The sequence below is a fragment of the Bombina bombina genome, chromosome 2, assembly GCF_027579735.1.
Source record: "Bombina bombina isolate aBomBom1 chromosome 2, aBomBom1.pri, whole genome shotgun sequence".
Lineage (NCBI taxonomy): Eukaryota > Metazoa > Chordata > Amphibia > Anura > Bombinatoridae > Bombina > Bombina bombina.
Genome location: NC_069500.1, coordinates 28,518,926 through 28,532,364, shown reverse-complemented (window position 1 = coordinate 28,532,364; position 13,439 = coordinate 28,518,926). Strand labels below are relative to the sequence as shown.

At 39.9% G+C, this 13,439-nt stretch overlaps 1 protein-coding gene across 3 annotated transcripts in view; it reads right to left on the bottom strand.

Moving 5' to 3' along the window:
* Window positions 1–13,439, bottom strand: part of CNTFR (ciliary neurotrophic factor receptor) — a 1,195,985-nt gene that overhangs the window by 188,249 nt on the left and 994,297 nt on the right. The gene's annotated exons all lie outside the window — the stretch shown is intronic.

Genomic DNA, 13,439 nt, shown 5'->3' with positions numbered 1-13,439 from the left:
AAATATAATATAGGGGTCGGCGGTGTTAGGGGCAGCAGATTAGGGGTACATAGGGATAACGTAGGTAGCGGCGGTTTACGGAGAGGAAGATTAGGGGTTAATAATATAATGCAGGGGTCAGCGATAGCGGGGGCGGCAGATTAGGGGTTAATAAGTGTAAGGTTAGGGGTGTTTAGACTCGGGGTACATGTTAGAGTGTTAGGTGCAGACGTAGGAAGTGTTTCCCCATAGAAAACAATGGGGCTGCGTTAGGAGCTGAACGCTGCTTTTTTGCAGGTGTTAGGTTTTTTTTCAGCTCAAACAGCCCCATTGTTTCCTATGGGGGAATCGTGCACGTTTTTGAGGCTGGTCGCGTCCGTAAGCAACTCTGGTATCAAGAGTTGCATTTGCGGTAAAAATGCTCTACGCTCCTTTTTTGGAGCCTAACGCAGCCTTTTTTTGAACTCTCGATACCAGAGTTAATTTTATGGTGCGGCCAGAAAAAAGCCTGCGGAGCGTTAACAGCCCATCTACCGCCAAACTCCAAATCTAGGCCTTAGTGTTTAAGGCTATGAACATATTTGCACACTGACCATGCAGAACTACAAACTATTCTGGGTGGGTTTTTTACTCCAAGTTCTCACTAGATTTTTTTCCTCACTGACACTGGGAAACCAATATTACTTAAAATATCAAATATCACTCAAAAGTAATATGTAAACATTTAAGGCAAGACGAAGCAGGAGACTACTACACATTTCTTGTGTTTTTTCCTGTGTAGCTCAGAAGCTTATAGCCTGACAGAGTCCAACCAAGGTCTAATATCTCAATAACAGCAATTACCAGGTTAACACAATACCATTTTTTGGGGATTTTAACATTAAATAAAGATGGAGTCCACATAGATTGTAGAATATGAAAACTAGAATGTCATCGAGCCACAAAACCTCAGCAGTTTCACAGCCATGTCCAAATGTTCTTTTCTCCATGTCTTTCCAATTTAATTAGTTTTATTGGCGCACTAACAACACGTGTTGCCAGAAGAACAAGAAGCCAACGTAATTAAAAATATGGAACGTTTTCTCAGGATGAAGTGCCTGACATCATGATGGCTTTGGAATTATCCTCACTCTCGTTTTCTCACTCGTTTCTTTCTTTGATCGCGCTTTAGTTTTCACGGCTCGTAGCTTCTCCTTTGCTCTGTGTGTTTCCACAGCTGCGTTATTACATTTTTCCTTTCATAGATCTCTCAGTCAGCTTATAACTGACCCTTATGTAGAGAGAAAAGTTATCACCTGGTAGCACTATAATGTCTTGCACCAGTTTTGGTGTCTGGTGCCTTTAACCCCTCTAGTAAACTCAACCTTTTGCCAAAGATAGTTTCTGTTATCACAATCAGATTTAGTACCATAAGGGCTTTCAGTTTAGTGAGCAACAGTCGTGGTAGTGAAGTGATTGCCAACAAATCTGTCTAAAGCATTAGAGTGTTTTGTGAATTCTGGAATATAACTGTCTGCAAGCAAAATATTTTGTGCGCCCAAAATGTGAAAATAACTTTACTGTGCAAGTCTGTAGCCCCACAAGTATTCCAAAACATACCTTAAAGGGACATTAAACTATTGTTAAAGGAACAGAGTATTCTGGAAAACAGCTGATAGGAATGTATTGTATTCAAATCAGCTGCAGGAACACCCTTTCAAATAGGCTCACCCCACCTGGGAGGATGATTTATGTTGCTGCCTCTTACCAGTATAGCTTTTCTATAGCCAATACTGCAGTACTGATTTTTTTTCTACAAGCAAACTGTAGCTATTTAATTTGAAAAACAAAGGTAAAGTAGCTATTTGTAAGCCATTTAATAGACTCCTGCAGGTAAACTGATTTATTAGGAACACATTCATGTTTAGAAAACACATCACTACAGTAAGCTTGGACAAAACAGAACAAAACTCATGCCATTAAAATATTAATGTTTCAACTTTAAAACAATTCCTTTGTAGCAGGTATTTATGTAGAGACATATTTATTCCTGCACTGACTATGCCCACCCAATGAGAGAGAGAATAATTTCACAGAGTGATATACTGTAGCTGGATCCTGTCCTCGGAAAAACCAGCATACTGTTCTGTCTCTCACACTGACTCTCTAGACTTGTACACACTAAGGTGCATGTTACTACAAACAAAACTCTCTAGACGTGTACTCACTTAAGGTGGATTTTACTACAAACAAAACTCTCTAGACTTGTACTCACTTAAGGTGGATTTTACTACAAACAAAACTCTCTAGACTGGTACTCACTTAAGGTGGATTTTACTACAAACAAAACTCTCTAGACTGGTACACACTAAGGTGGATGTTACTACAAACAAAACTCTCTAGACTTGTACTCACTTAAGGTGGATTTTACTACAAACAAAACTCTCTAGACTGGTACACACTAAGGTGGATGTTACTACAAACAAAACTCTCTAGACGTGTACTCACTTAAGGTGGATGTTACTACAAACAAAACTCTCTAGACGTGTACTCACTTAAGGTGGATGTTACTACAAACAAAACTCTCTAGACTTGTACTCACTAAGGTGGATGTTACTACAAACAAAACTCTCTAGACTTGTACTCACTTAAGGTGGATTTTACTACAAACAAAACTCTCTAGACTTGTACTCACTTAAGGTGGATGTTACTACAAACAAAACTCTCTAGACTTGTACTCACTAAGGTGGATGTTACTACAAACAAAACTGTCTAGACTTGTACTCACTAAGGTGGATGTTACTACAAACAAAACTCTCTAGACTTGTACTCACTAAGGTGGATGTTACTACAAACAAAACTCTCTAGACTTGTACTCACTTAAGGTGGATGTTACTACAAACAAAACTCTCTAGACGTGTACACACTAAGGTGCATGTTACTACAAACAAAACTCTCTAGACTTGTACTCACTTAAGGTGGATGTTACTACAAACAAAACTCTCTAGACTTGTACTCACTAAGGTGGATGTTACTACAAACAAAACTCTCTAGACTTGTACTCACTAAGGTGGATGTTACTACAAACAAAACTCTCTAGACTTGTACTCACTAAGGTGGATGTTACTACATACAAAACTCTCTAGACTTGTACTCACTTAAGGTGGATGTTACTACAAACAAAACTCTCTAGACTTGTACTCACTTAAGGTGGATGTTACTACATACAAAACTCTCTAGACTTGTACTCACTTAAGGTGGATGTTACTACAAACAAAACTCTCTAGACTTGTACTCACTAAGGTGGATTTTACTACAAACAAAACTCTCTAGACTTGTACACACTAAGGTGGATGTTACTACAAACAAAACTCTCTAGACTTGTACACACTAAGGTGGATTTTACTACAAACAAAACTCTCTAGACTTGTACTCACTTAAGGTGGATGTTACTACAAACAAAACTCTCTAGACGTGTACTCACTTAAGGTGGATGTTACTACAAACAAAACTCCCTAGACTTGTACTCACTTAAGGTGGATGTTACTACAAACAAAACTCTCTAGACTTGTACTCACTTAAGGTGGATTTTACTACAAACAAAACTCTCTAGACGTGTACTCACTTAAGGTGGATTTTACTACAAACAAAACTCTCTAGACTTGTACTCACTTAAGGTGGATTTTACTACAAACAAAACTCTCTAGACGTGTACTCACTTAAGGTGGATTTTACTACAAACAAAACTCTCTAGACGTGTACTCACTTAAGGTGGATGTTACTACAAACAAAACTCTCTAGACTTGTACTCACTTAAGGTGGATTTTACTACAAACAAAACTCTCTAGACGTGTACTCACTTAAGGTGGATTTTACTACAAACAAAACTCTCTAGACGTGTAATCACTTAAGGTGGATGTTACTACAAACAAAACTCTCTAGACTTGTACTCACTTAAGGTGGATGTTACTACAAACAAAACTCTCTAGACTTGTACTCACTTAAGGTGGATGTTACTACAAACAAAACTCTCTAGACTTGTACTCACTTAAGGTGGATGTTACTACATACAAAACTCTCTAGACTTGTACTCACTTAAGGTGGATGTTACTACAAACAAAACTCTCTAGACTTGTACTCACTTAAGGTGGATGTTACTACAAACAAAACTCTCTAGACTTGTACTCACTTAAGGTGGATTTTACAACAAACAAAACTCTCTAGACTTGTACTCACTTAAGGTGGATGTTACTACAAACAAAACTCTCTAGACTTGTACTCACTTAAGGTGGATGTTACTACATACAAAACTCTCTAGACTTGTACTCACTTAAGGTGGATTTTACTACAAACAAAACTCTCAAGACTTGTACTCACTTAAGGTGCATGTTACTACATACAAAACTCTCTAGACTTGTACTCACTTAAGGTGGATGTTACTACATATAAAACTCTCTAGACTTGTACTCACTTAAGGTGGATGTTACTACATACAAAACTCTCTAGACTTGTACTCACTTAAGGTGGATGTTACTACAAACAAAACTCTCTAGACGTGTACTCACTTAAGGTGGATGTTACTACAAACAAAACTCTCTAGACTTGTACTCACTAAGGTGGATTTTACTACAAACAAAACTCTCTAGACTTGTACTCACTTAAGGTGGATGTTACTACATACAAAACTCTCTAGACTTGTACTCACTTAAGGTGGATGTTACTACATATAAAACTCTCTAGACTTGTACTCACTTAAGGTGGATGTTACTACATACAAAACTCTCTAGACTTGTACTCACTTAAGGTGGATGTTACTACAAACAAAACTCTCTAGACGTGTACTCACTTAAGGTGGATGTTACTACAAACAAAACTCTCTAGACTTGTACTCACTTAAGGTGGATTTTACTACAAACAAAACTCTCTAGACTTGTACTCACTTAAGGTGGATGTTACTACATACAAAACTCTCTAGACTTGTACTCACTTAAGGTGGATTTTACTACAAACAAAACTCTCTAGACGTGTACTCACTTAAGGTGGATGTTACTACATACAAAACTCTCTAGACTTGTACTCACTTAAGGTGGATTTTACTACAAACAAAACTCTCTAGACGTGTACTCACTTAAGGTGGATTTTACTACAAACAAAACTCTCTAGACGTGTACTCACTTAAGGTGGATGTTACTACAAACAAAACTCTCTAGACGTGTACTCACTAAGGTGGATGTTACTACATACAAAACTCTCTAGACTTGTACTCACTTAAGGTGGATGTTACTACAAACAAAACTCTCTAGACTTGTACTCACTTAAGGTGGATTTTACTACAAACAAAACTCTCTAGACGTGTACTCACTTAAGGTGGATGTTACTACAAACAAAACTCTCTAGACTTGTACTCACTTAAGGTGGATGTTACTACAAACAAAACTCTCTAGACTTGTACTCACTTAAGGTGGATGTTACTACATACAAAACTCTCTAGACTTGTACTCACTTAAGGTGGATGTTACTACAAACAAAACTCTCTAGACTTGTACTCACTAAGGTGGATGTTACTACAAACAAAACTCTCTAGACTTGTACTCACTAAGGTGGATGTTACTACATACAAAACTCTCTAGACTTGTACTCACTAAGGTGGATGTTACTACATACAAAACTCTCTAGACTTGTACTCACTTAAGGTGGATGTTACTACATATAAAACTCTCTAGACTTGTACTCACTTAAGGTGGATTTTACTACAAACAAAACTCTCTAGACTTGTACTCACTTAAGGTGGATTTTACTACAAACAAAACTCTCTAGACTTGTACTCACTAAGGTGGATGTTACTACAAACAAATCTCTCTAGACTTGTACTCACTTAAGGTGGATGTTACTACATACAAATCTCTCTAGACTTGTACTCACTTAAGGTGGATGTTACTACAAACAAAACTCTCTAGACGTGTACTCACTTAAGGTGGATGTTACTACATACAAAACTCTTTAGACTTGTACTCACTTAAGGTGGATGTTACTACATACAAAACTCTCTAGACTTGTACTCACTTAAGGTGGATTTTACTACAAACAAAACTCTCTAGACTTGTACTCACTTAAGGTGGATTTTACTACAAACAAAACTCTCTAGACTTGTACTCACTTAAGGTGGATGTTACTACAAACAAAACTCTCTAGACTTGTACTCATTTAAGGTGGATGTTACTACAAACAAAACTCTCTAGACTTGTACTCACTTAAGGTGGATTTTACTACAAACAAAACTCTCTAGACTTGTACTCACTTAAGGTGGATTTTACTACAAACAAAACTCTCTAGACTTGTACTCACTTAAGGTGGATGTTACTACATACAAAACTCTCTAGACTTGTACTCACTTAAGGTGGATTTTACTACAAACAAAACTCTAGAAGTGTACTCACTTAAGATGGATGTTACTACATACAAAACTCTCTAGACTTGTACACACTAAGGTGGATGTTACTACAAACAAAACTCTCTAGACTTGTACTCACTTAAGGTGGATGTTACTACAAACAAAACTCTCTAGACTTGTACTCACTTAAGGTGGATGTTACTACAAACAAAACTCTCTAGACTTGTACTCACTTAAGGTGGATGTTACTACAAACAAAACTCCCTAGACTTGTACTCACTTAAGGTGGATGTTACTACATACAAAACTCTCTAGACTTGTACACACTAAGGTGGATGTTACTACAAACAAAACTCTCTAGACGTGTACTCACTTAAGGTGGATGTTACTATATACAAAACTCTCTAGACTTGTTATCACTTAAGAGGGATGTTACTACATGCAAAACTATCTAGACTTGTACTCACTTAAGAGGGATGTTACTACATACAAAACTCTCTAGACTTGTTATTACTTAAGGTGGATGTTACTACATGCAAAACTATCTAGACTTGTACTCACTTAAGAGGGATGTTACTACATACAAAACTCTCTAGACTTGTTATCACTTAAGAGGGATGTTACTACATGCAAAACTCTCTAGACTTGTACTCACTTAAGAGGGATGTTACTACATACAAAACTCTCTAGACTTGTTATTACTTAAGGTGGATGTTACTACATGCAAAACTATCTAGACTTGTACTCACTTAAGAGGGATGTTACTACATACAAAACTCTCTAGACTTGTTATCACTTAAGAGGGATGTTACTACATGCAAAACTCTCTAGACTTGTACTCACTTAAGAGGGATGTTACTACATACAAAACTCTCTAGACTTGTTATCACTTAAGAGGGATGTTACTACATGCAAAACTCTCTAGACTTGTACTCACTTAAGAGGGATGTTACTACATACAAAACTCTCTAGACTTGTACTCACTTAAGGTGGATGTTACTACATACAAAAAACTCTCTAGACTTGTTATCACTTAAGGCAGATGTTACTACATACAAAACTATCTAGACTTGTACTCACTTAAGAGGGATGTTACTACATACAAAACTCTCTAGACTTGTTATCACTTAAGGTGGATGTTACTACATACAAAACTCTCTAGACTTGTACTCACTTAAGGTGGATGTCACTACATACAAAACTCTCTACACTTGTACTCACTTAAGGTGGATGTCACTACATACAAAACTCTCCAGACTTGTACTCTCTTAAGGTGGATGTTAAAACATACAAAGCTCTCTTAAGGTGGATGTTACTACATACAACAGGCCAAATTAATTAAATTACAACAAATTAACTGAGAAGAATAACAGATAAATCCTCTTCAGAGAAAAGATCAAGTCTCTGCAGAGTAGAGTTTTATATCGGTACTGCATGGGCGTAAACCACAATGCATGTTCATACCACATTTATACACACATGATTGTTAATGGGTAGCTAGGGTCCTTTTGTTCAGACAGAAAGAGAAATAAGTGAAAAAGCATAAAAAACAGAATTTATGTTTACCTGATAAATTACTTTCTCCAACGGTGTGTCCGGTCCACGGCGTCATCCTTACTTGTGGGATATTCTCTTCCCCAACAGGAAATGGCAAAGAGCCCAGCAAAGCTGGTCACATGATCCCTCCTAGGCTCCGCCTTCCCCAGTCATTCGACCGACGTAAAGGAGGAATATTTGCATAGGAGAAATCATATGATACCGTGGTGACTGTAGTTAGAGAAAATAAATCATCAGACCTGATTAAAAAACCAGGGCGGGCCGTGGACCGGACACACCGTTGGAGAAAGTAATTTATCAGGTAAACATAAATTCTGTTTTCTCCAACATAGGTGTGTCCGGTCCACGGCGTCATCCTTACTTGTGGGAACCAATACCAAAGCTTTAGGACACGGATGATGGGAGGGAGCAAATCAGGTCACCTAGATGGAAGGCACCACGGCTTGCAAAACCTTTCTCCAAAAAATAGCCTCAGAAGAAGCAAAAGTATCAAATTTGTAAAATTTGGTAAAAGTGTGCAGTGAAGACCAAGTCGCTGCCTTACATATCTGATCAACAGAAGCCTCGTTCTTGAAGGCCCATGTGGAAGCCACGGCCCTAGTGGAATGAGCTGTGATTCTTTCAGGAGGCTGCCGTCCGGCAGTCTCATAAGCCAATCTGATGATGCTTTTAAGCCAAAAAGAGAGAGAGGTAGAAGTTGCTTTTTGACCTCTCCTTTTACCAGAATAAACAACAAACAAGGAAGATGTTTGTCTGAAATCCTTTGTAGCCTCTAAATAGAATTTTAGAGCACGAACTACATCCAAATTGTGCAACAAACGTTCCTTCTTTGAAACTGGATTCGGACACAAAGAAGGCACGACTATCTCCTGGTTAATATTTTTGTTAGAAACAACTTTCGGAAGAAAACCAGGTTTAGTACGCAAAACCACCTTATCTGCATGGAACACCAGATAAGGAGGAGAACACTGCAGAGCAGATAACTCTGAAACTCTTCTAGCAGAAGAAATTGCAACCAAAAACAAAACTTTCCAAGATAATAACTTGATATCAACGGAATGTAGGGGTTCAAACGGAACCCCCTGAAGAACTGAAAGAACTAAATTGAGACTCCAAGGAGGAGTCAAAGGTTTGTAAACAGGCTTGATTCTAACCAGAGCCTGAACAAAAGCTTGAACATCTGGCACAGCCGCCAGCTTTTTGTGAAGTAAAACAGATAAAGCAGAAATTTGTCCCTTCAAAGAACTTGCAGATAATCCTTTCTCCAAACCTTCTTGAAGAAAGGATAGAATCTTAGGAATTTTTATCTTGTTCCATGGGAATCCTTTAGATTCACACCAACAGATATATTTTTTCGATATTTTATGGTAGATTTTTCTAGTTACAGGCTTTCTGGCCTGAACAAGAGTATCAATGACAGAATCTGAGAACCCTCGCTTTGATAAAATCAAGCGTTCAATCTCCAAGCAGTCAGTTGGAGTGAGGCCAGATTCGGATGTTCGAACGGACCTTGAACAAGAAGGTCCTGTCTCAAAGGTAGCTTCCATGGTGGAGCCGATGACATATTCACCAGATCTGCATACCAAGTCCTGCGTGGCCACGCAGGAGCTATCAAGATCACCGATACCCTCTCCTGTTTGATCCTGGCTACCAGCCTGGGAATGAGAGGAAACGGTGGGAACACATAAGCTAGGTTGAAGCTCCAAGGTGCTACTAGTGCATCAACTAGAGTCGCCTTGGGATCCCTGGATCTGGACCCGTAGCAAGGAACCTTGAAGTTCTGACGAGACGCCATCAGATCCATGTCTGGAATGCCCCACAATTGAATTATTTGGGCAAAGATTTCCGGATGGAGTTCCCACTCCCCCGGATGAAATGTCTGACGACTCAGAAAATCCGCTTCCCAATTTTCCACTCCTGGGATGTGGATTGCAGACAAGTGGCAGGAGTGAGTCTCCGCCCATTGAATTATTTTGGTCACTTCTTCCATCGCCAGGGAACTCCTTGTTCCCCCCTGATGGTTGATATACGCAACAGTCGTCATGTTGTCTGATTGAAACCGTATGAATTTGGCCTTTGCTAGCTGAGGCCAAGCCTTGAGAGCATTGAATATCGCTCTCAGTTCCAGAATATTTATCGGGAGAAGAGATTCTTCCCGAGACCAAAGACCCTGAGCTTTCAGGGGTTCCCAGACCGCGCCCCAGCCCACCAGACTGGCGTCGGTCGTGACAATGACCCACTCTGGTCTGCAGAAGCTCATCCCTTGTGACAGGTTGTCCAGGGTCAGCCACCAACGGAGTGAATCTCTGGTCCTCTGATCTACTTGTATCGTCGGAGACAAGTCTGTATAATCCCCATTCCACTGACTGAGCATGCACAGTTGTAATGGTCTTAGATGAATTCGCGCAAAAGGAACTATGTCCATTGCCGCGACCATCAAACCTATTACTTCCATACACTGCGCTATGGAAGGAAGAAGAACAGAATGAAGTACTTGACAAGAGCTTAGAAGTTTTGATTTTCTGGCCTCTGTCAGAAAAATCCTCATTTCTAAGGAGTCTATTATTGTTCCCAAGAAGGGAACTCTTGTTGACGGAGATAGAGAACTTTTTTCTACATTCACTTTCCACCCGTGAGATCTGAGAAAGGCCAGGACAATGTCCGTATGAGCCTTTGCTTGTGGTAGAGACGACGCTTGAATCAGTATGTCGTCCAAGTAAGGTACTACTGCAATGCCCCTTGGTCTTAGCACCGCTAGAAGGGACCCTAGTACCTTTGTGAAAATTCTTGGAGCAGTGGCTAATCCGAATGGAAGTGCCACAAACTGGTAATGCTTGTCCAGAAAGGCGAACCTTAGGAACCGATGATGTTCCTTGTGGATAGGAATATGTAGATACGCATCCTTTAAATCCACCGTGGTCATGAATTGACCTTCCTGGATGGTAGGAAGAATTGTCCGAATGGTTTCCATTTTGAACGATGGAACCTTGAGAAATTTGTTTAGGATCTTGAGATCTAAGATTGGTCTGAATGTTCCCTCTTTTTTGGGAACTATGAACAGATTGGAGTAGAATCCCATCCCTTGTTCTCCTAATGGAACCGGATGAATCACTCCCATTTTTAACAGGTCTTCTACACAATGTAAGAATGCCTGTCTTTTTATGTGGTCTGAAGACAATTGAGACCTGTGGAACCTCCCCCTTGGGGGTAGCTCCTTGAATTCCAGAAGATAACCTTGGGAGACTATTTCTAGCGCCCAAGGATCCAGAACATCTCTTGCCCAAGCCTGAGCGAAGAGAGAAAGTCTGCCCCCCACCAGATCCGGTCCCGGATCGGGGGCCAACATCTCATGCTGTCTTGGTAGCAGTGGCAGGTTTCTTGGCCTGCTTACCTTTGTTCCAGCCTTGCATTGGCCTCCAGGCTGGCTTGGTTTGAGAAGTATTACCCTCTTGCTTAGAGGATGTAGAACTTGAGGCTGGTCCGTTTCTGCGAAAGGGACGAAAATTTGGTTTATTTTTAGCCTTAAAAGACCTATCCTGAGGAAGGGCGTGGCCCTTACCCCCAGTGATATCTGAAATAATCTCTTTCAAGTCAGGGCCAAACAGCGTTTTCCCCTTGAAAGGTATGTTAAGCAATTTGTTCTTGGAAGACGCATCCGCTGACCAAGATTTTAGCCAAAGCGCTCTGCGCGCCACAATAGCAAACCCTGAATTTTTCGCCGCTAATCTAGCTAATTGCAAAGTGGCGTCTAAAGTAAAAGAGTTAGCCAATTTAAGAGCGTGAACTCTGTCCATAATCTCCTCATAAGAAGAATCTTTATCGAGCGACTTTTCTAGTTCATCGAACCAGAAACACGCTGCTGTAGTGACAGGAACAATGCATGAAATTGGTTGTAGAAGGTAACCTTGCTGAACAAACATCTTTTTAAGCAAACCCTCTAATTTTTTATCCATAGGATCTTTGAAAGCACAACTATCTTCTATAGGGATAGTAGTGCGTTTGTTTAGAGTAGAAACCGCCCCCTCGACCTTGGGGACTGTCTGCCATAAGTCCTTTCTGGGGTCGACCATAGGAAACAATTTCTTAAATATAGGGGGAGGGACAAAAGGTATGCCGGGCCTTTCCCATTCTTTGTTTACAATGTCCGCCACCCGCTTGGGTATAGGAAAAGCTTCGGGGGGCCCCGGGACCTCTAGGAACTTGTCCATCTTACATAATTTCTCTGGAATGACCAAATTGTCACAATCATCCAGAGTAGACAACACCTCCTTAAGCAGAGCGCGGAGATGTTCCAATTTAAATTTGAATGTAATCACATCAGGTTCAGCTTGTTGAGAAATTTTCCCTGAATCTGAAATTTCTCCCTCAGACAAAACCTCCCTGGCCCCCTCAGACTGGTGTAGGGGCATGTCAGAACCATTATCATCAGCGTCCTCATGCTCTTCAGTATTTTCTAAAACAGAGCAGTCGCGCTTTCGCTGATAAGTGGGCATTTTGGCTAAAATGTTTTTGATAGAATTATCCATTACAGCCGTTAATTGTTGCATAGTAAGGAGTATTGGCGCACTAGAAGTACTAGGGGCCTCCTGTGTGGGCAAGACTGGCGTAGATGAAGGAGGGGATGATGCAGTACCATGCTTACTCCCCTCACTTGAGGAATCATCTTGGGCATCATTTTCTCTAAATTGTTTGTCACATACATCACATCTATTTAAATGAGAAGGAACCTTGGCTTCCTCACATACAGAACATAGTCTATCTGATAGTTCAGACATGTTAAACAGGCATAAACTTGATAACAAAGTACAAAAAACGTTTTAAAATAAAACCGTTACTGTCACTTTAAATTTTAAACTGAACACACTTTATTACTGAATATGTGAAAAAGTATGAAGGAATTGTTCAAAATTCACCAAAATTTCACCACAGTGTCTTAAAGCCTTAAAAGTATTGCACACCAAATTTGAAAGCTTTAACTCTTAAAATAACGGAACCGGAGCCGTTTTTATATTTAACCCCTATACAGTCCCTGGTATCTGCTTTGCTGAGACCCAACCAAGCCCAGAGGGGAATACGATACCAAATGACGCCTTCAGTAAGCTTTTTCTATGTATCTGAGCTCCTCACACATGCATCTGCATGCCTTGCTTCCCAAAAACAACTGCGCATTAGTGGCGCGAAAATGAGGCTCTGCCTATGATTAGAGAAGGCCCCCAGTGAAAAAGGTGTCCAATACAGTGCCTGCCGTTTCTTTAACATAATTCCCAAGAATAAAATAACTCCTCAAAGCTATAAACTATTAAAAATGCTTATAAATCAATCGTTTTAGCCCAGAAAAATGTCTACCAGTCTTTAAAGCCCTTGTGAAGCCCTTTATTCTTATTTAATAAAAATGGCTTACCGGATCCCATAGGGAAAATGACAGCTTCCAGCATTACCAAGTCTTGTTAGAAATGTGTCATACCTCAAGCAGCAAAAGTCTGCTCACTGTTTCCCCCAACTGAAGTTAATTCCTCTCAACAGTCCTGTGTGG